Source organism: Ascaphus truei, chromosome 9 (assembly GCF_040206685.1).
Source record: "Ascaphus truei isolate aAscTru1 chromosome 9, aAscTru1.hap1, whole genome shotgun sequence".
Lineage (NCBI taxonomy): Eukaryota > Metazoa > Chordata > Amphibia > Anura > Ascaphidae > Ascaphus > Ascaphus truei.
In genome coordinates, this window is record NC_134491.1 from 34,431,205 (window position 1) to 34,453,347 (window position 22,143).

Below are 22,143 nucleotides of genomic sequence, written 5' to 3' on the forward strand. Positions count from 1 at the left end.
CAGCAAGAAGACCTATAATCAACACCTGAAAAAAGAAAAAAATTTAGAAGAAAATAATACTCACCGGAGACTACTCTTCTGTCAACAGAGGATGCATTGCTTCGGGTCCAGTTGAGGATCCATTACCCTTCAACCAGGATGGTTTCAGATAAGCCTTGTTTAATTTTACCTGAATGTTTTTGTTGGGATTTTTTGTTCCATCGAGCAAGAATTATTTGTTATAGTTTTCGGATTTTTATTGGCCATCGGGCATGAACTTTTTTTTTTTTTTTTTTTTTTATGGTTGGGCATTAGCCCTTAATTGGATGTTGCAGCAGGTGGCCTTGACGATGAGGAGGACAGCATTCATCCTGGCAGGGTTAAGTAACACTTATTTTTTTATGGCGTTCAATGATTGGCAATATCTAGCAATGGTCCCCGTTGAGGACTTAGGTAGGCACAGTACCAATCATTGGATTTAATGGCTTCGTATTAGTATCTGATGTAATTATTTATTCTAGGGTATATTTTGTTTAATGTTTCTTTTTTTTTTTTCTTCATTAATTTACCTAATAAGACTGTTGCCTGTACTGGGGGCACTCTTGTTGAGGGTAGGGTGGGTGGGTAATTGGGTAGTTGCCCTGGGGGAATGGGGGTGGCCGGAGGGGTTAATCCTTGGTTAGATGCTAAGGTAATGAAGGGGGTATATTAAAGCAGCAATACTACATTGCCCCCCCCCCTTTTTTTTTGTCTTTTCTTTTTGTATATGTAAAGCATGTAGGACTGTAAAATTCTACATTCTTACCTAAGCTGGCAATCGTTTCGTGGTCCTGTTATAAATCTGTCAAAATCCTGATTGTGTGACTAATATAATGGCTGCTTCTGTCAGTATATAATACAGTAACTCAGCAGCCGCAATGTATCCTTATATTACTAAGGTAACATAATCGGTTACAGCACAAACTGCTGGGAAATTTGGCATCAAATGATCACAAACAGTTACTGTAAGTGTTGCAAAGATCTTGCACTGCTTGGGAAGTGTATTAAACCTGCTATAGGAATCAAAGGATGTTTTAAAACTCATTAAAGATGGCATTAAGAGCAGAATAATAATTAAAAAAATGCAGCAAGTATTATCTAATACTACAGAACTGTTTTATTTAAAGAAACATAATATTTCATGTTTTGCTGTTTTAATTTATTTACATTTTGTTAATGTATTTTTTTATTACTGGGTTACTATTTCTTGCCAATGTGAATATCTAGGCTCCCTATTGGGAGGGCCTAGTTATCCACAGTGGCAGTCAATGGTTTGATTGTGATAATGATAGTGATATTGGTAGTGATAACAGGTGGGTGCAAATACTGTGAATTGGGAGTGAATAAGCACTAATGCAGGGTGCTTCCTTATTAGGGCCTCATTATTAGTATTAAACTTATACACTCTGAGCCCTTACTGGATCAGGCAGCCCCTTGGCCCCCTCCATTTTGTTTTGCTCATACTGTACCTGTATAAAGCACTTTGCTCTCTTCTGGGATAGAGAAACGTATCTAATAAGCAGCCTTCTGCCATGAGACAGTTTTGGTGTGGGAAAGCAGCTTAAAGTCCTTTAATTTGAATAGGATGTAATGTATTCCAGCCAGGGGCGGCTTGTAATATTGTGGAGCTCGGTGCAAGGAGCTGGTGCAGGGCCTCTTACCCGCTCCTTTGTAATGTCTTACTGCAGTGTCCCTCATCATATCGCTGCGTCGTCAAATGGTGTTGCAATGCATGACAATGGGACATAACATGATGTCAAGCGGCCTCATGTTGTCATGGCAAAGCGGCGCCACAGGGCATCCCATTGTCATAACAAAATGATGCCGCATGATTTCACAACGTCAATTGATGCCCCGCTGTCATGACAACACAATAACATTTGATGTCTCGGCATCATGATAAGGGACACTGCAGGAAGACATCGCAAAGGAGAAGGTAAGAGAGTTACAGAGGCCCCACGCTCTCCCCCGGCAATCAGTTTAATTTTTGTGGGGAAGCGCGCAGGGCCTCTGTAACCGCGGGGCTTGTACATTGGCACAGACTGCAACATCATCAAGCAGGCCCTGATTCCAGCTCCCAAGGTGCCTCATGATGCTGCAGGCGCAGTTCTTGTCCCCCCCATAGAATCTCCCCAGAGTATATTTGTTTTCTTCCTTTTCAATGATCTTGGGACTGCTGAGCCACTATTCATTTTAGAAACAAACGTGAGTTCATTATTTTTAAATATATTTTTGACTGTAGAGCTGATACTTATTGTAACATATCACTTTTGGGTCATTTAGAATACTAGAACTTATTTAACCTAACATCTGTTTTTTTATCTCTACTAAATGCTGCAACAATTCTAAACAATTAATTCTAAATAATGCAGTAAATCAAACATAACGGAAGTTGACTTCATAGTATTTCTTTACATAGAGATTTGGCTCAGGAGTGTTCATTGTCTAATTGTCCTATCTCTGGTACACATTATAAGACCATTGTAGCTATTCCCACTTGATTAATCTGTACTATTGTTGCATATTCATATGATTAATAGAATTCATAAGGACAGCTAGGAGCACATCTAGTAATTATCACCACTGTGACTAAAATCTATCCCTGAAGCCAATGATTTGAATTTTATCTAAGCACCATTTTCAGTTTGTAATAACTTGTTCTCTTTTACAGTTCTTTTAAGCTTTATATTATAGGTTAGATGTACCAGATTGCTGCCAGCTCACTAATGCATTATTTTATGAGGTTTCTCAAAATAATTAGTTATACTAAGTGATTTTTTTTTTAAACCAAATTATGCTATTGATTTCACAAATTATGATTCTCTGGGGGTCTTTCAGTTATTTCACTTCAGAAATGTGTGAAACTTTCGCATGAGGTCTCAAACCTTGCAAAATCGGCCCGTTTTTAATAATCACGGTTCACAGGCAATTTGCCGTGCCTTCAAGTCATTGGGCTTTGCACTTTCATTTCATTTGCTATGTTGAAAAAATCTCTAAACTCATTAGATCTGCAGCAAAATGTTCTAAAATCAATATATGTGCTTAATGCTGACACAAAAAATAAGGTAGAGGGAAGGTAAGAGCACTCACAATTATGGAGAAGAGCTCCACAGACGCTCAGAAAGCCCCAGCGAGTTGTGGTATAGTAAATCCTGGGAAGAAAGAAGATGACGCTCCAGTGGTCGTGGCAAAACATTTTTAGTTGTGCAAAAGTACAAGGATCAATGTTCCAGTCCTTGTTTGGACCTTTGTCAAGATCTTGACAAAGGTCCACACTTGCACTGAAACGTTGATCCTTGGGCTTTTGCACGACTAAAACATTTTTACCAAGACCAGGAGTTACTCAAAATAAGCTACACGCACCATGTTTTTCTCACTTTCTGACGATATATTTACAGTAGCTGAAAGCTTATTCATTTGGTGACATTATTAGCTAAGGAGCTAATAACTTAAGGAAGGCTTGGCAAAATGTCTCAGATGGAATTGAATTTTGGTGAAAAGTCACTTAAAGTGACTTTAAGTCACACATACATTTTGGATATATATTTTTTTTACAAAATGTAGCGTAATTTTATAATTAGCATCAAGAGATCTGTGAAATCGTTGATCAGTTTTTTTTATCATGAATGTTTTACATATGTCTACTAGTGAGTCCTACTAAAACTGCTGTTGCCTTTAAATTCACATTTTTTTTAAACAAAATAATACACAAAAATAATTGCATGTTTGTTTCCAACAGCTTCCATAAGCATTGATTTCTCAGATGAAGAAATAAAGACTCTTTCTGTTTATTTATGGCTCAAAAATGCTTGCAAACCATTTTTTGCCATAATCAGGACTTTTTTCCAGTTGGGAATCAAACAAATATTTCTTCTGCAGGAGGACTTTGTTTTTTGGGAATATTCTGCTCTGGCATTACAAATGTTAATTGAGGACAGATGAGGGGATTACTACACTTTGCCTTTTTTTTCATGCCTTGAATTTAAAAACCCTGCACTTAAATGCCAGAAACCTTCCCAAATGGGCAGAGTAAACTCTTACAGACATGGCATGGCATATACAGTATAGTACCTCTATGGGAATCCAGGGTTAATTATACGTTGTCTTCTCCATGGGGATAATTGGCATGTTCTTATAATATATTTCTGACTGATCCTCTGAAATGGGGTGCCCTATCTTTTACTTTCATAGTGCAGAGTTAGCAGCCAAAACAAAGCTGATTAGTCCCATGGGACATGAATGTTGCTTGCTTTATATACTACCCAGAGACATGCTGTAAATGAACCTTACTGTCATAGGCTTAACTGTTAGGAACATCCCTTTTAAAAAGGTACAGAAACTAAAAAATAAGGATGTGAATGTACTGCATAAAGTTAATCAAAAATATGTATTTCACTTAATTATGAGCAAGACAAAAAGTCAGAGCGAAAGTAATTACAGCAAAAGATAACAAAGTACAACATATCTCACTTATCCAAATGGCTGAGCATACACAGTGCAATCCAAATCATATACTGTACAGTGTATATCTACAAGTTAACACTGTATTCTGTTTAGAGACCGGGAGATGCTTGGGGAATCAGGGTGAGAAGTGGTGGCATTCTTGAGTGGTTTCTGTGTCTTGAAAGAGAATAAGCTCTGAAACTTGTACATAACTATGGGAATAATCAAAAGTTCTGTTTTCAATTGGTGTATTTGTCTTGCTGTAGAGGAGTTTCAGTCGAGTCAATTCCATGGTCTGTGATGAAAATTGCAGATGCAATGTGCTTTTGGCCACTGTCCTGGAAGAAACAAGGGACTTCTGGGAATTGATCTTTCCCATACAGAAATGCTGTTGAGCAATAAGCCTCTCTTAAAAATATATTTTCTTTATACTGTATCTCTTGAAACCTGAACCACACTGTTCGGAACAAAATGAATTAATTCTAATCAAAAATAATTATTAATCTCACCTGATTTACCTAACAAAACAATTCACCATTCAATGTAGAATATGAATACTGGGATATGCTGTTCATTTGTATTTCTTATTTGCTATTTAAATAATTGGGCCTTTCGCCTCGATTTCAACCCCAAGAATGCAATTTTCCAACTTTCCTTCTAAGTAAAAAAAAAAAAAAAAGTTTGAATGTAAAAGAAATTGTGTAAATGTATCAAATAAAAAACTTTCACCTCAAGATTTAACCCCGAGACAACTTGAACGCTCAAAAATAAGTAAAACAACTCTATCTTAACTTGATAAAAATTTAGCAAGCAATAGAAAATTACCAATGTCACTCAAAATTGACTAAGCAAATTTAGGAATTAGCAAACATATGCAAATGATCTCAGATTAGTTCAAATTAGAGATCCGCGCAACCAGGTGTGTGAAATCAGAACCTTGCAAGAAAATGATGAGTTTGTCAGACAAAACTACATGCAATCATTTGAATTACATTTTTATTAAATAGCACACAGTGAATGGGACCTCCCCTTTTTCTCCTGGTCCCCAAAACTCTGCAAATCTGTAGCAATGGTTCCCAGCACTCAAAAGCAGATACTTGTTTTTATCATAAAATTAAATTTTTACTCAAAAAAAGAATATGACAAATATTCATACAAAAAGTAGCAAAAGGTATTAAGAGCATGGCCGTGTGTTCAATATGTAAACAGTATCACAAATAGAGATGGGCACATTTTTTTTGCAAATTTTGATCATCCTCAGATTGGTCGGTTCCTTTGCTCTGCGGATTTCCTCAGATCAGTCTCAAAAATGATGTTTTGCAGATTCTTTTTTTTTAACATTACAAAGATTAAACTTTTCAGGATAATTAAACAGTTTAAAGAAGTAGACTCCTCTTCTCGATCGCACTGGTATAAACATGTGTCCTGTTCCCTCTCGCTCGCACTGGTTTCAACATGTGTCCTGTTCCCTCTCGCTCGCACTGGTTTCAACATGTGTCCTGTTCCTTCTCGCTCGCACTGGTATCAACATGTGTCCTCTTTCCTCTCGTTCACACTGGTATCAACATGTATCCTCTTCCCTCTCACTTTCACTGGTACAAACATGTGTTCTCTTCCCTCTCGCTCTCACAGGTATAAACATGTGTCCTCATCCCTCTCGCTCTCACTGGTATAAACATGTGTCCTGTTCCTTCTCGCTCTCACTGGTATCAACATGTGTCTTCTTCCCTTTCACTTGCACTGGTATAAACATGTGTCCTCTTCCCTCTCGCACTCACTGGTATAAACATGTGTTCTCTTCCCTCTTGCTCGCACTGGTATCAACTTGTGTCTTATTCCCTCTCGCTCTCACTGGTATCAACATGTGTCCTCTTCCCTATCGCTCTCACTGGTATCAACATGTGTGTAAATAGCCCCACGGTTTACTGTAAGTCATTTCAAGTAGTGCCAGTAACTTGAAGTCCTTTTATTTAAACCTTTTGCCCCCTGGTAGGGGTGACCTGTTTGTCCTCCCTTGAGAAGGACGATGATGATGATAATGTTTTTGACAGTGTTGTCAAAACTTCAATTCAGTTATATTTATTTTGATACTAAAAGTAAAGATGGGTGAATTTTGGGGGCAAATTTGGATCTGTAGCGGATCGGACGGTTGCTTTGTTCCACGGATCTCAATGGATCAATCTCACAAATGGCGATTCGTGTTTTGCAGATTTTCTTTTTTCAACTTAAATTTTTTTATTGGAGTTACATGTGCATACATTGTATCACAGCCCATTGTGTCATCCCCAAACTACAATTTTTATAACAAGCAACAACAACTTTCCATCTGAAACTGAAATGCAAGCTACTAAAAACCAAGACAAAACAGACAAGACGTAACAGACAAGGGAACCGGGGGAGGGAAGAGGGGGAGGAAAGGGGGAGAGGGGGCGAAGGGTATCGGGGCTCCATGCTTCTATGCTCTCTACTATTGTTGTATACTCCTAATAAATGATGTTTGCTGTGACTGCCTGGGGACAAAGCCTTCCTCTCTGTCCGCTTAACAATCTTCTGTGGTTGGGGCTGTCCTCTATCATTGTGTCGCTATGTCTTGCCGTCTTGCTGGCCCTTAAAGGAGAATGCATCTAGAACTATCATTGAAATATTGCGGTAGCATCCACCCTTGGGATGTCTAAATGGGCCAGCCACGGTGCCCAGACTTTTAGAAAATTTGTGCCGGTGTCATTAACTAAACTTGTTAATTGTTCCATCCGGCAAACATGTCAAATCCTGTTTCTGATCTTAGGGATAATTGGAATCTCCTGTTGCTTCCATAATGCTGCTATCTCGCATCTTGTGGCTGTTGCAAAATAAGCGATCAATTTATGCGCCGCATTTGACAAGCCCTGGATCCGTCTGGCTAAAAGGAACACCCACGGGTCCAGGGGGATCTTCAAACCGAGAATCCGCTGTATCCAGTTTCTAATTAGTTCCCAAATCGGGGCCACTTTAGTGCAAGACCACAGCATGTGTCGCAAGTCTGCCACCTCCCCACACTGTTTAGGGCAAAGCGGGGAGTAGCGAATTTAGATAATCGAGTTGGGGTATAATACCACCGCATAAGGACTTTATGTGGTGCATATTGAACTCTTTGATGCTGCCTGGATAATTCTGTCCCATTCTTCGTCCTCTAAAGTCTCTCCTAAGTCTGATTCCCAGTGTCTAATGTAACACAGTCTGGTCTCGTTGGGCGTCACTGGACAGATCACTTCCCTGTACATTCTAGATGTGAGTCCCCTTGTGTCCGTAGCTCTAGAACACAGCTGCTCAAAATTCGTTCGTGCCGGTCTGATTGGGGTTTTGTTATAAAAATCTATGATCTGAAGGTATCGATAGAATTCTTTATTTGGGATAGCTTTAGAGGATTTAATTTGCTCAAACGATTGTATGTATTTTCTACCCTCCAGATCTTTAAGACGGGTTATCCCCACTTGAATCCATTTTAAGAGGTTCTTGCTATTCAGCCCTGGAGCAAAGTCTGGATTGCCGGCAATTGGGGTAATCAGTGAGCCTTTGGTAGTCAAATGGAAGCTAAATTTAGGGGCCTCCCAAACTCTTAATGAATTAACCATGGTCTGTAGCGGTATTTCCATCTTGCGTAACCCTCTTTTAGGTAGCCAGATTCAATTTTGGAGTTCAATCGGTGCACAGCAATTCCTCTCCAACTCTACCCATCTCTGTAAGTTTGGGTCCGTGTGCCATTGGAGGATTTGGCCTAATTGGGCTGCTTTGTAGTAAGCCAACAAGCAAGGCACCGCTAAACCTCCTCTTGAAGTGGGTCGCTTCAAGATACCCTTTGCAATTCTTGGGTTTTTCTTATTCCAAATAAATTTCATGATTTGTGACTGTAGGGAGAGGATGTCAGAGTATACCAAAGGTATAAGTAGACTTTGGAAAAGATATAACATCTTTGGGAGGAGGTTCATTTTCACGCTATGTATCCTCCCAATCCATGAAATACTACCCTTCATCCACGTCCTGAGATCCTTTCCCAATGTCTTAATCACCCTGGGAAAGTTTGCCTTATATAACGTTTTGTAGTCCCTTGTAAGATATACCCCTAAATATTTGATAGCGGAGGCTTGCCATTTAAAATTAAAGTTTAGGTCAATCAGTTTTTCTACTTCTTTAGGTAAATTGATATTGAGGGCTTTGGATTTGGACTGATTGATCTTAAACCCCGAAATTTGGTTAAATTTGCTTAGGATGCAAAATACATTGGGCAGACGTGAGAGGTTTGGAAAGTGTTAAGATAACATCATCTGCATATAGAGCGGCTTTGTGCACCTGTTCTCCAATTGGAATTCCCGAAATGTCTGGACTATTTCTGATGTGCGCCGCTAGGGGTTCTATACACAGGGCAAACAGGGCCCTCATATAGCGTGAGAATGGCCCGCAAAAGGCATCCTTCAAAGCCAAATGCTCCTAGAGTTGCTGTTAGATAGGGCCAGTCTATTCTATCGAAGGCCTTCTCAGCATCCAGACTTAACACCATGGATTGTATATTTTTCTTTTGAGCCAGATCAATCAAATCAATGATTCTCCTGGTGTTGTCTGCCACTTGCCTACCTCCGATAAACCCCACCTGATCCGCATGGATTAACCTGGGAAGAACAATACCCACCCTGTTCGCTATAAGCTTGGAGTAGATTTTAATATCCGAATTAATCAGTGAAATGGGCCGGTAGCTCTTGCAGTCTGCCGGGTCCTTTCCAGGTTTGTGGATCACAGATATTGAGGCTTGTAGCATTTGTGCTGGAAAGGAGGCCCCTGCCAGAATTTCATTGAATAGTTTTAACATTTGGGGGGCTAGTATTTTAGTATACTTCTTATAGTATAAATTGGAGAAGTCGTCTGGCTCTGGTGCTTTCTCAGGTTTTAATGCTTTAATGACCTCAGAAAGCTCCTCTAGCGTATAGTCCGTTTGGAGCACCTCTCTCTCGGCTCTTCCCAAGACCGGCAATTTCGCCTCTCGTAGGAAAGTCGTTAATGCCTCTCCCGTTTTAGTGTTGTGGACAACCTTATCTCCATTATATAACTTTTCATAATATTTTTTGAACTGCTCTACAATTTTCCCAGGAATGGAGGTGAGGTTGCCCTTTTGGTTCCGAATAGCGTGAATGTGGTAATTTGGAAGCTTATTTTTTAGCTTATTGGCAAGTAAGGTGTCAGGCTTGTTCGCTTTTTCAAAAAATTTCCACTTAGACCAGGCCATTTCCTTCTCAGCCTGGGAGGAGAGGAGGAGATTGAGTTTCGTTTTGCTGTCTAATAATTGTTTTAATGTGTGGTCCCTCTTATTCACTTTGTGTAGGGATGAGAGCTCCGCTAGCTGTTTTTCTAATTCTTTAATCTTAAACTCTCTTTCCCTTTTTCTTTTGGCAGCCAAATTCATTAGTACTCCTCTGAGGGTAGCCTTATGGCCTCCCACAGCGTGGAGTGTGAAGCCACACTCCCCTCGTTCTCCTTGAAATATTCTTTAAGCTTGTCCCTTATTTCCCGCTCTAGATCTGGGATTTTCAGCAAGATCTCATTCAGTTTCCAATTCGCTCTAGGTCTGTCTAGTGGTATTATTGTGCATCGCAGCTTGAAATATCATGGATCTCGGAACGAGAGACCCCGGGGACCATTCTGTTGGACACAAGGAAGTAATCTATCCTACTGTACTGCACCGACACACTTTATTCGAGCAAATACCCGGTATGTACCTGGCAGATACCTGGAATGCGCCGCTCCTCACCTCTGACAAGCCCCGTTGCATTTGCCTTCCCAGCCTGGGTTCATGCCTGGCTGATGGGCGGCTGATCTGTTAAATGATAATGATTAGGATTTAATAGGCTGCAATGCTTCGCGTGTCTACCAGATGGCATAAATTCATGAATTGTAATGCAGTATATATATATATATATACTGTGCAGTATTGCAGCCAGCAGGAATAAAATGCTTCAATCCCTGCCTGGAAAATAACTCAATGCACTCGGGCAGAAAACAGTCACAAACCTCAATACACCCGGGTATACCCGAATTCGTGGGACTAGCCGAGCTCGAATAAAGTGTGTCGCCAGTGTAGCTGTTGTGTGGATGGGAGAAGAAAGTGTATTCCCGCACTCCCTGGTGTTGCTCCCGCCATATATCGAGGAGTTGGCAGTCTTTTAGTCCCCTTTTTATTGTTAATATGTCCTGTCTGTGGGTTTTGTTAGTGGTCGAACATCTGTCTAGGTCCTCATTCAGTGCCCTATTCAGGTCTCCCGCTATGATAATGTTCTCTTTGCCACTTTGCTGAGTTTGCCAAAAAACTTGTCAAAAAAGTCTGTGGCACTCTCATTAGGGGCATAGATTGCTGCGAGGGTTAGTGGGTTTCCCTGTATTGAGCCCCGTACTATGAGGTATCTACCTTCATTGTCACTGTATGTTCTGTCTGGTGTGAACGGAATGTGGTTGTGTATTAAGATGGCCATCCCTCTTTTTTTTACCTTTGCGGAGGAGAGGAAGTGTACCCTAAAATCTTTGTCAAAATACTTGGGACAGTTTCTTCTTGCAAAAATAGAATTCCTGCCCCCTTATGCTTATAATCTCTGTATGCAACCCTGCGTTTCGCTGGACTATTAAAACCCTTTACATTGTGGGAAATTAGCAGAAGTTCCTTACTCATTGATGAATATGTATCGCCTTTTCTGTCGTAATCTGTTTCTGTCCTGAGGAGCGAGTCTTCTGCTGGAGCTGTACTGCTTTCTTGCGTCCCAGATCACTTCACGCCCACCTGATGAAACATAGGGAGGGGGACACACAAAGGGGAAAACCGGGGGATACATAAACACCACACAACATATTTTGAAACATAGTATTTCTCGACGTCCTGTCAAGTTTTTCCTCACGCCGAGGCCATCGCCTTTGGGTTCCCGATCTTCTCTCAGGAAGTCCAGATGACGTCTCAGGTGACGTCCCCTCCAAGAATCCTGACCCAAAGGGCTTCACTAGGGCCCTGAAGAGCTTCCCTCTTCATCCCTAGCATGTGGCCCATGCGGACGTTGAAGCAGGTCACCTCCTACCACCCCTGCCCCGCACTTCACGTGTCATGACTAACGAAACCTATATGACTTTTATAGGTGAACCCACAGCCAAGTGCTCCTAGCATGCTGCTGTCTCCTGCCCCTTCAGACTTAGTGTTGCCTTGCCTACCACGTGCCCTTTCCATCTCCCACGGCTACTTAGTGTGTGTTTTCTTCCGTTACCTTCCCCCTCGATCCTGCTAACTGTTTTAGTCGAATTGGGCTAAATGCCTGCTCTTCCCCAGTTTTGAACGGTGTGCCCGACTTCCTACCCTTTTTCTGTCAATCGCTCTATTTCTTCTAATCCGCCCCTTTACTTTCTATCTCTAGGCCATTATTCCCTCCGTTCTGTTACCAGTAACTTACCTATCCCGGCCCCCTTCCTTAACACACCTAACCTTTTCTCATTCTGTCACTTCCCTTTCTCCCTCGTCTAATGGAACCCCCCAATGTTCCCTCTAAATCTCTCTGTGCCAATCCCTCTAACTCACCATCTCCCTATTCTCTACTCTCCAATTTACCCCCTTCTTTCCATGTTCACGTTCTAACTTCATCTTCCTGCTCATCCCTTCTCCCTTCCCTGTGCTCCCTGATTCACTTCCCCCCTTCCAACCTCTGCTAGTCACTCCTCCCGACTCCCTCTGCACTCTCACGTCTAGTTTCCCTCTTCATCCTCTTGGGATTTAGCTTAACCCTTCTGCAATCTCAGTTCACTTCCCTATCCTTTCTCAGTCACTTCCTAGGTCTTTTCTTCCATTAATAACTCACATCCTATCCCCTGCCCTCTCTCATCCCCCTAGCCTTACCCCCCCTCTCCCCCTCTCATCACATCCTGCCACCCTCCCTTCGTTAAGTATTCACTTACTGCATCCTTCGATTCGATTTTCTGCTAACTTGCCCTTGTGCTGTCTCTCCTACTTTCACTGCCTCTTCCCCTGCTCTGTTTCTCAATCCCCCTGCTGAACTTGCTCTAACTGTCTCAGCTCTACCCGTTTCTGTTACTCGCGGCATCTTCCCTCGCCTTTATGAAAGTTTCCTGTTTTAAATCTCCCGCCGCTACCCTTCGTCCATGTCTTTGCCTGCTTGCCGGTCCGGCGCTCCTCAGCCACCACTCGGGGCTTCCAGTCTTGCCTTTTCTGGTCGCTGACGTCATAAGTCTGCGACGGCTGAAGCCCGTCTGCTTGCCCCCTCCAAGATGGCTTCTTCGCTCCTGACTCCTTCCGATGACGCGCATCCGGGCCGCCGCCATTTTGGATCTTGCGTCTCACCGAGGAAGAGATCTGTGCGCGCTCTCCAGCTTCCTGCTCTTCTCCCTCTTCCTGCTCCTGCGTTTCACCTTGGGTTCCCGCCAACTCAGGTACCAATGCCATCTTGTGTAGGGGGGAGCTTTTGTGGGGGGAGGAAAACAGGCTTCTTTTGTCAGTTGGGGCCTGTGATAGCGCCCCTTAGTCCAAAACCGTTAGGGTGTCAGTTTTTTAGCCTTTTTGCGGTAATGTCTTTCGCTCTTGGTGGGCAAAGCGATGGGGGCTTTCTCTCTCATGGAACCACTGGGATGTGCTGAAAACTTTTTTAGCAGCTCAACTCAACTACTGCCGAACCGATAACTTTAGGATGCCTTCCTTTCATTCCTTGTCCCTCTGTGCTCTGGGGGATTTAGCGCTCTGTGTCCAGATGGGTTCTGGGAGTGGGCCCGCGGGGTCTGTGTCTGTAGGGGCATCTCCCAGGCCCAGCCTGTGCAGGAAGGAGGGCCCTTCTTCCAGCTCTCTCATCGTGACCGCCTTGCCTCCTTTAGCCACCAGGAGGCTGAAGGGGAAGGTCCATCTATACCTGACCCCCTTTTCCCTCAGGACCTTTGAGACCAGCATCAGGGATCTGCAATGGGCCAACGTTACTGGAGACAGATCTTGGAAAATTGTTAGCCTCGCGCCCTCGAACTCCACCACAGGTAAGGGTCTTGTTTTATGTAGCACTGCCTCCTTCGTTCGATAGTAATGCATCCGGAGCACAATGTCCCTGGGTTGTTCGTTTTGGAGCGTTTAACTCTCAGGGCCCTGTGGCATCTATCCATTGCCAGGCAGTCCTTTCGGGTGTCAGGGAGCAGAGTCTCCAGCCATTTTGTGATGTATTCATCACAGTCTAGGACTGTTACGATTGTGCTCGCCACAAACCGGGACCGGACCGCGGGGCTGAGGTGGGGTTATATAATCACCGACCTTAGTCCGCGCAGACTGATCCGGAGTGTGCAGTTCATAGTCGTACGTAGCAGGGTCAGGATTGGAGAAGGCAGCATCGTCGTTATTCAAGCAGGAGTTCGGCAACAGGTAGGCAGGAGTTCCCCGCTTCAGCTTAGGAGCGGGAGTGGCCTCTTCGTGAGGAACGGCCTCGGCCCATGACGCCGGTCTTAGCAGGGGGAGACAGCAGGCTGGCCGAAATACACCGCAGGGCAGCGTCGGGAAACCAACGCTTCAGCACAGAAGTCAGGAACGGCCCCCGCATGGAACTAGCAGGCGGCCTCAGGAAACAATGCTTCAGCAGAGAAGTCAGGAACGGGCCCCCGCATGGAACTAGCAGGCGGCCTCAGGAAACAACGCTTCAGCAGAGAAGTCAGGAACAGGCCCCCGCATGGAACTAGCAGGCGGCCTCAGGAACTAGGGGCAAGAACCAGAAAGGTTAGTACATAGGATGCAAGCCAGGGTGGCTAGTGGCAGAGACAGTAACGTCCAGGGTAGGAATTTATGCTCTGCACTGTTTCAGTGCCAAAGCCCAGGATATAAAGGGCGGAGATCCAATCACAGGAGGAGGGTGTGTGAGTATTCCTCCAATGATGAAGCACATGGCAGAAGCTGCAATGAGAGGCAGCACATGTGCCATTGATTGCCAGAGGAAGCTTTTGCAAATGCAGAAGTCTGCAAAAGCTATAAACAAAGCCAGGAGCGGATTCCTTACAAGGACAGTTTCAGGGACTCCCCTAATGCGGAGGTTGTTCCGTCTGTCTCTGTTCTCCGAGTCCTCCTGGCGCTCCCTGAGTTCGTTTACTTGGTCTTGGAGGTCTGTGTATTTTCTGTCCTGTCTTTTGATCGCTCTGATTGATTGATCCACTTTTGTTTCTATTATGCTTGTCCTCTCCCCCAGCCCGGACACCTCTTTTTAAAATTCTTTAATCTCCGCCTGAAGCAGTGTCTTTAGATCGGTATATAATCGTGTGAAATCACACTGCCGAACTGGCATCAGTCCTTGGTTGTCCCGCTCATCCTCCTCACCGTCGGGTTCCGTTTCAGACCCCGCCTTCGAAACGGGCGCCATTTCTGCTCCCGCTCCGCTCAGACGGGCTCTGCCAAAGTATTCCGGCAGTCCCTTCTTCCTAGTCACTTTGGGGCCTTTCCTGGACATCCTGAGTCAGTGTGTATTTATTTGAATTAAATGACAGTAGTTTAGTCATTTATTGTAGGTTTCTGCTTTCATTTTTTGTATAGCGGGGCACGGAGCTCCTATCCTATGCGACCATGCTCCTTGCCGTCGCGCATGTGCCTTTTTTGCAGATTTTTTATTAATATTACAAGTACACTCCGTGGATTCCGCAACCTGTGGATGAATTTGTAGAATCCAATCCATGTATTCAGCCATCCATTGGCAGATTCTTACGAATCCTCCACAGATTGCTAAATCCGCACATTGGATTCTATAAATACGTCAATGGATTGTATCCAATGGTGTTTTTTTTATTAATCCGCCTGGATTAAAACTGACCCTATCCTTTTGTGGAATTTACACCGCGAAACTGAGTTTTGGGGGAAAATGCGAGTAAATCCGGGAAAGGGATTTTGGCGGATTCGCCCATCTCCAACTAGAAGGCTGCTGCAGGGGGTCAAGTAGAACGAGGGGGGGGGGGTGTCAAATTAGAAGGTACAGTACTAGTTCTTTCTCTGTGCTCCCAATCATTTATAGTCTTTACTTGCTGCCTCACAGCACAGTAACAATGATCAACACCATCTCCACCACCATGCCAGCTTCCCAACCTCCTTCCTGTCCAATATAAGTAAACATCATTTTTCGATTGACCTACTGTATAATGTGTATACTGTATAATACAAGTAGCACTCCTCCTAGCCCCTCTCAATGTACAAACACGTCTGTAGCTGTCCGTGTTGTCTCCCAAAATCCACAAGCACATGGTGGAAGTGCCCTATTTGTAGTTTCCATCTTCAGCAAATCTTGTGAATTTCATTAAACAGTGAAATCAAGTGCAAATCCAATGCACGTTGAGTTTTAATGCTAAGCAGAGTTATTGTAAACTTTTAAAACAAAGCAAACTTTTTGTAAAACAGAATGGTGAAATCGCAAGGTTCACAATCGCAGTCACTTGCCAAAAGTTTGCACATCTCTATTTATTGTGTTACTCTACGTACTTTAGCATTTTCTTACTTATTTAAAATATTTTTTCTATAATTTAGCAAAAATTTAAAACCAAAACTAAACAAATTACGTTTTTGCAAAACCAGAACCAAATTCATAAAATGAACATTTTTAGAACCAGATCATGAGTGAAAATGCCCACCCTTGTAATAAATATATTTGAATGTAAAATAAAAATGTAAACAAGCAAACATCTTCCAGCATTCTGATAATACTGATATTCTAAACCTAATTTAGAGAATTTCTCTTGTCACCTTTAGAATGATTTAGTGCTTCCCATTTTCATTCCTAAATAATGTAATCCTTGCATGTAGGATTCATTTATTGCAGACAGTACTGCAGATGGTGTGGTACATTATCTGTGCCCTTGAATACCAGGAACTTCATGTGTTTCAATACAAGATACAATATAGAAATGTCTCGCATTAAACACTGCCTTGCTTTGTTTAATATGACCTTGTACTTTTGATCAGAAGTACTGTACTGTAGTACTGCAGTATCACATTTCACTCACACTATGCATTAGCAAATTTGTCTCAGTCCGTTTGAACATGGCACATACATGTGAGACCAAACCTGCCTGCAGATGTTTATTTGGTATATTTTGCCATTCAAGACAGATGTCAGAGATGGTTAACCTCTTATCTGTACTATGAGTATATCGCTACGAAGTATCCATTCTCCGACAACAAAATAAAGGCTGGAAGAATCAAAAACAGCATTATTAATGACTCTTTAAGATTAGCTCACTCATGCAACAGTTGTGTTTTTAGGTTAATGGAAAGATGGATATATTTTATTTATTAGCAAAATGTTTATCTAAAAATTTACTCTAAAGTTAAAAATACTATGTGGCTGTTTAATATCATATTTTTAATTTGATATTTACTGTATTGTTGGAAGTTTATTCATTGCTAACATACACGTCAGTGACGTTTATTCGTCTATCACGTTTTTATGTGTTCTGCTTTCGGGTTTTTATTGTCAGAAGTATTATACTGATTGAAAACGTATATACAGTGTTACTAAAAGTAAAGCATATTAGGTGTAATGTAATCATCTAATTTTGTTGTTTCCTGTTCAAATATTCTTTTTCTGAAAATGAACTGTTATTATACATACTGAATACATAAAGCTTTCTTGGAATACCTAAGCAAGAGGACAATTTGCATGTCAGAAATGTCCAACATTCACTAATTAATCAGCATGCAGAACCCTTTAAAAATAGTATTACTTGTTGTGTACCTGATGACTCAAAATCAATTGACTGCCATAGCCTGGCAAAGATTTCCAGAAAACCGACTGGCTCACTATTGATTAAAAGATGCTAAATAGAATGGCACTTATCTCCAGACATCCATGTAGTAGAATTTTTTATTAGCTCATGACATCTTTATTTTATTAATATCCCTGTGTAATATTCCATATTGTCAGACATATTTTACACAGTAATATCCCAATACCATGGGGCATTCATGAAATATTTTGTTTTCTTGCAACAAGGACCTCTACACCCCAATATCATTTTGGCTTTTGTGAGATTTATTCAGATAAATGTAATGTGAAAGTTAAGATATTAACATTAGAGAATGTGTTCTTTTCAGTACAAATTCTCTACGTGAAACTATTTAAGGCGCTAACAGTACTTTTATTTGCCATTATGAAGATAATTTAATATTAGTTGAGGCATGTAATTTATGCATATTTTATAATGAGTAGAGTATGCAGAGTAAATAAGTAAGGTACAGTATGTAATGTGTACAGACATTAGCTCTTGTGGAACAGGAGAAGCTGCACATACAGTACAGGTATACCCCGCATTAATGTACGCAATGGGACCGGAGCATGTATGTAAAGTGAAAATGTACTTAAAGTGAAGCACTCCCTTTTTCCAACTTTTGATGCACGTACTGTACTGCAATTGTCATATACGTGCATAACTGATGTAAATAACGCATGTGTAACAGGCTCTATAGCCTCCCCGCTTGTGCACAGCTTCGGTACAGGTAGGGAGCCAGTATTGCTGTTCAGGATGTGCTGGCAGGCGCATGCGTGAGCTGCTGTTTGCCTATTGAGCAAAATGTACTTACTCGCGAGTGTACTTAAAGTGTGTGTCCTTAAAGCGGGGTATGCCTGTACTTATTTTACTTATTTCTACCTGTCTTAGTAGACATGTGCACATGGATTATATTATGAATGTGATATAACTTTTAGTGGATAATTTATTATACTCTTCAGTCACATCGTTCTCTGCCAAAAACTCTTACAGAAGTCAATGTTTCTGAATATTTAGAATTTCGAATAAGGCTTCTACACCATATAATAATATTTACTCCCACACCCACTCCCTCTCCCTCGGCTTGTGTAGCATTACTACTAAATTAGGTAATAAAATGGGGGCGGAGAGTGGTAGTGAATTTTATATATACAGTATACACAATATACACACAAATTAAATACAATTAAAAATAGACAAATTATCAATGGCTGCCAAACAAGTCATCTGAATGACCAAGGTCAGAAAGATAGTTAACAGAAAAAGGAGACTCTAAAGGCTCCTCTGATGTGCCACAAAAGGGCTATATCACACTATAGATTGATACAATGAATGTTTCAAACCAAGTGATGTCCTTAGCTTTTTTTTTTATTACTTTAATTTCTATTGAATAGTTTTCAAAGATTATGGGGAAAGGGTACATGAAAGAAAAAAAGGGGGGAGAGGGGTGCATTGATACAGATAGTTGGTAATATCACCTTTGGGGGAAGGTTAAGGGAAAGGGACAGCATTTGTACATATATAGTATAGTGAATAGCATTTTTAATACAACATAAATAACAACATTCAGAATATTTTAATCTAGATATGAGGATATACCTGTTGCGAAACCAAGGGTCCCAAACCTCCGCGAATTAAATGGTGGAGCCATTCAGATGTGATGTCCTGAGGTTTTGATCAGATAACTGAATCTAAGCCACTTCACACAGGAGAAATCAGGTGATGATCATAACATGGGGAGAATGGGAGAAAGAAATAATAACATAGTGTAATACTGTTATTACTTGCAATGTGATATCACTACATGGAAAACAAATACATAAGAAAATAAAGCCTCAAGAATTCTTGGGAGACTAGGATAGAGAAGTGATAAAAGTACAATTTATTAAAAAAAACACATATGCACATATGAAAAATAGATAAAAAATGAGCTGATTCGGTCGACGTCCAATTTGTGTAAAATTGGAATCCTACAGATGAGCCAATGAGTATTCTAAAACTTGCCTTAAACTAGCCAGGTACATGCTGGGTATATTTCAGTGACATTTCTGCAGAGGCTAATGGCCCATCGGATTAACACAGCAGGGGTTTCTGGCAGTCCCATTCAGTTTGAATGGGACTGCCAGGGACCCCCGCTGTTAATCTGACAGTCTGTCTGCAGAAATGTTTGAAATGTTGCAGCATGTACCCAGCATATACCCAGCATATACATAGCATGTACCTGGGTCTTTTTAGAGATTGCCCCATGTTTGTTTTAGAATAATCGTCTGCACTACAGTTCGTATGCCAAGTAGGCTGAATTGCCGCCTGTGAAATAGGATAGCGTCCCAGGAGATAGGATAGCATCCCAGGCTCTTATTACCGCCTGCTGGAAGGGACATCCTGGATAGTAGTCTGCTTTTCTTGTCGGCTTGTCCGTTCGGACACTGCCGGATGCTATACTCTCGTTGGTTTAGGGTTTGCCTCCCACCCAAAAATTGCTACCACTGTACTGTAGTTCCTCTAATCAGCCAAACTGTCATGATGGATAGAAATACAGTACTTCCAATACAGTACATTCCTATTAAAGTTCCCTAACATATGCAGCTTACCAAACACTCAAAAAATGTGGTTTAATATTTACAGGACCCCTAAATATTTTACATAGGTACAGTTGTAGGGTATTTTATTACGCAATAATTGCAAAAAGCAGCGTACTGTATTTCTTAAAACAGTACACCCTGATAATAATAACCTACAGTATGTATAATACTGTGTGAGCTCATCTTATAACGTTCCACATATGAAACAACCAAAGCGATGTGTCCTATATTCTGCCATTGACTACAGTAGCCCCTGGTATTTAGAAGCTTTTATTTCCCTGAGGAATATTTTCTCTTCAACCACACTGTACATGTATTTCAAATAAGAATAACCTTTTTCTTTCATCTATAAAGTACTCTTCCATCACTCCCTCTTTATTGCTGTCACCTTTTCTCTTCTCTTGAAAACTCATGCCTTCTAAGAAATGTTCTTCTCGTTCGTTCCATTGTACAACACTAACTTTTTCTTAGGTGTGCTGCAGTTAAGGAATTCAGCTTATTTGCATGCAAGTGTAGCTAGGTTCCCCCCTGGGTCCCCTTTCCATTTCCCTTACCTCTGCTGTAGCGTGGAAGGCTGCGGTCAGGTGGGGAGATGTACAGCAGGGCGTCGCCATCTTGTGTGCAGTTGTGCATGCGCAGGACCAGCATCAGTGCAGAGACCATTACAGAGATTGCGCATGTGCAGTGCAATAGCGCAACCGGCGGCCAATGGGAAAACAGCTCCACCAAAGACTAAAGCCCCAAGAATGACTAGGGAGGTGTGAGGCTCCACAGCCAATAGGGCTGCAGCTTATCCTACAGGGAGTAATTGATACATTTGGCGCGTGTGCACCACGCCAGTTGGAGCTGGGACACGGAAGGGGTAAGAGGTATGTGCAGGTGTCTGTGGCACCTGCACTACGACAGATATCCCCTACTAGGCCCCAGCTAGGCCCCGACTCCCCTGTGTAGCTTACAGTTGCTGGCCCATAGATAGGGACACTGCCCTGTAGCACTAGCACATACTGTAGGGACACAGACAAGACGCGGCTGCATCCTATCCTCAGGTGTTCTGGGACCAGACACCTGCTCCATAAGAGACTCTCATCCGTGTGGGACCCTCCAGCTGATACCACACCGCGGAGGCAGACTCATAGCTGATATCGCTGGATCAGTGGATCCCATCTTCCACCTCGCGCCCAGGAGTGGGATCACCCTGCAAGTACCCAACCCATCACATGCACCAACCAAACACTCTAGTGGGCAGCGCTTTACCACACATTGGGTGGGGAATTACCTTGTGGATGCCAGGGTGGTTGGGTGCCCAAGGGCCCCTTCAGTACTTTGGGGGACTGTGTTCGAAGTGGGGACAAAAGATTGGTGGTACGGCTGTGCGTGGCCTGGTGGTTTGTGGGATTGTATATATTGTGTGAGTTACTTCTGGCTGCCTATAGTAAAATCATTATCTTATATCAGTGTGTAATTCCTTATGTGTCCTGTAACTGGGGTATTTCACACAGTAGAATCCCGTACAGGTGGAGGCGCTACCGAACATCACTCAGGTGCACCTCAGGTTCCCAGCGCCGGAGGCTCAGATCTCCTGGGCACCACAGGTATTGCACTACACCTACACACCGTAGCCACACATCTCCCAGGGGGAGGGGGAAAGTGCGCTACATTAATGTTTAACAAATGATCACATTTTACATTTCATAACTTAATGTCAATTATTACATCTGATTTCAGAATGGATTCATGTTGTTGTCCATAATGTTTTATTCTGGATATTATACACCTAATATACTGTAATACCAGAATAAAATTATTTTACTAACAAAAGATATTTTGTTTGAAATTAATGATATCCACGTAATGTAACTGTTTTAAACATGCACAGTATTACTCTTAAAAAATGAAGTCTACTGAAATGGACTTATACAGAAAGCGGACAAAATGGAGTCCGGTGTGACAATGATAATGTTATTATTATTATTATTATTATTATTATTATTATTATTAACAATAATAATAAATATAACAATAATAATACTTTCAACCTTCTCCTCCTAACTGTTTTCATGCTTAAATCTCCAACTCTTTTAGGGAATCAAGTCATGTACCTCTACACTAAGGAAGAACAGTATTAAGGGGTAGATGGGACTGAGAAAAAGGTTGCTTAATTACTTGCATTGGGAACAAATTCAGGTAAGTAAAACTGGCACTTAAGTAAAACTGATCAGCAAATTACACTGTAAATACATCATTTACATAAATAAACTGCATAAGGAAACATGTGTATTAAATATGAAGGTTTTTCTTTTCAAAACCTGAAAAAAATTGCATTTGT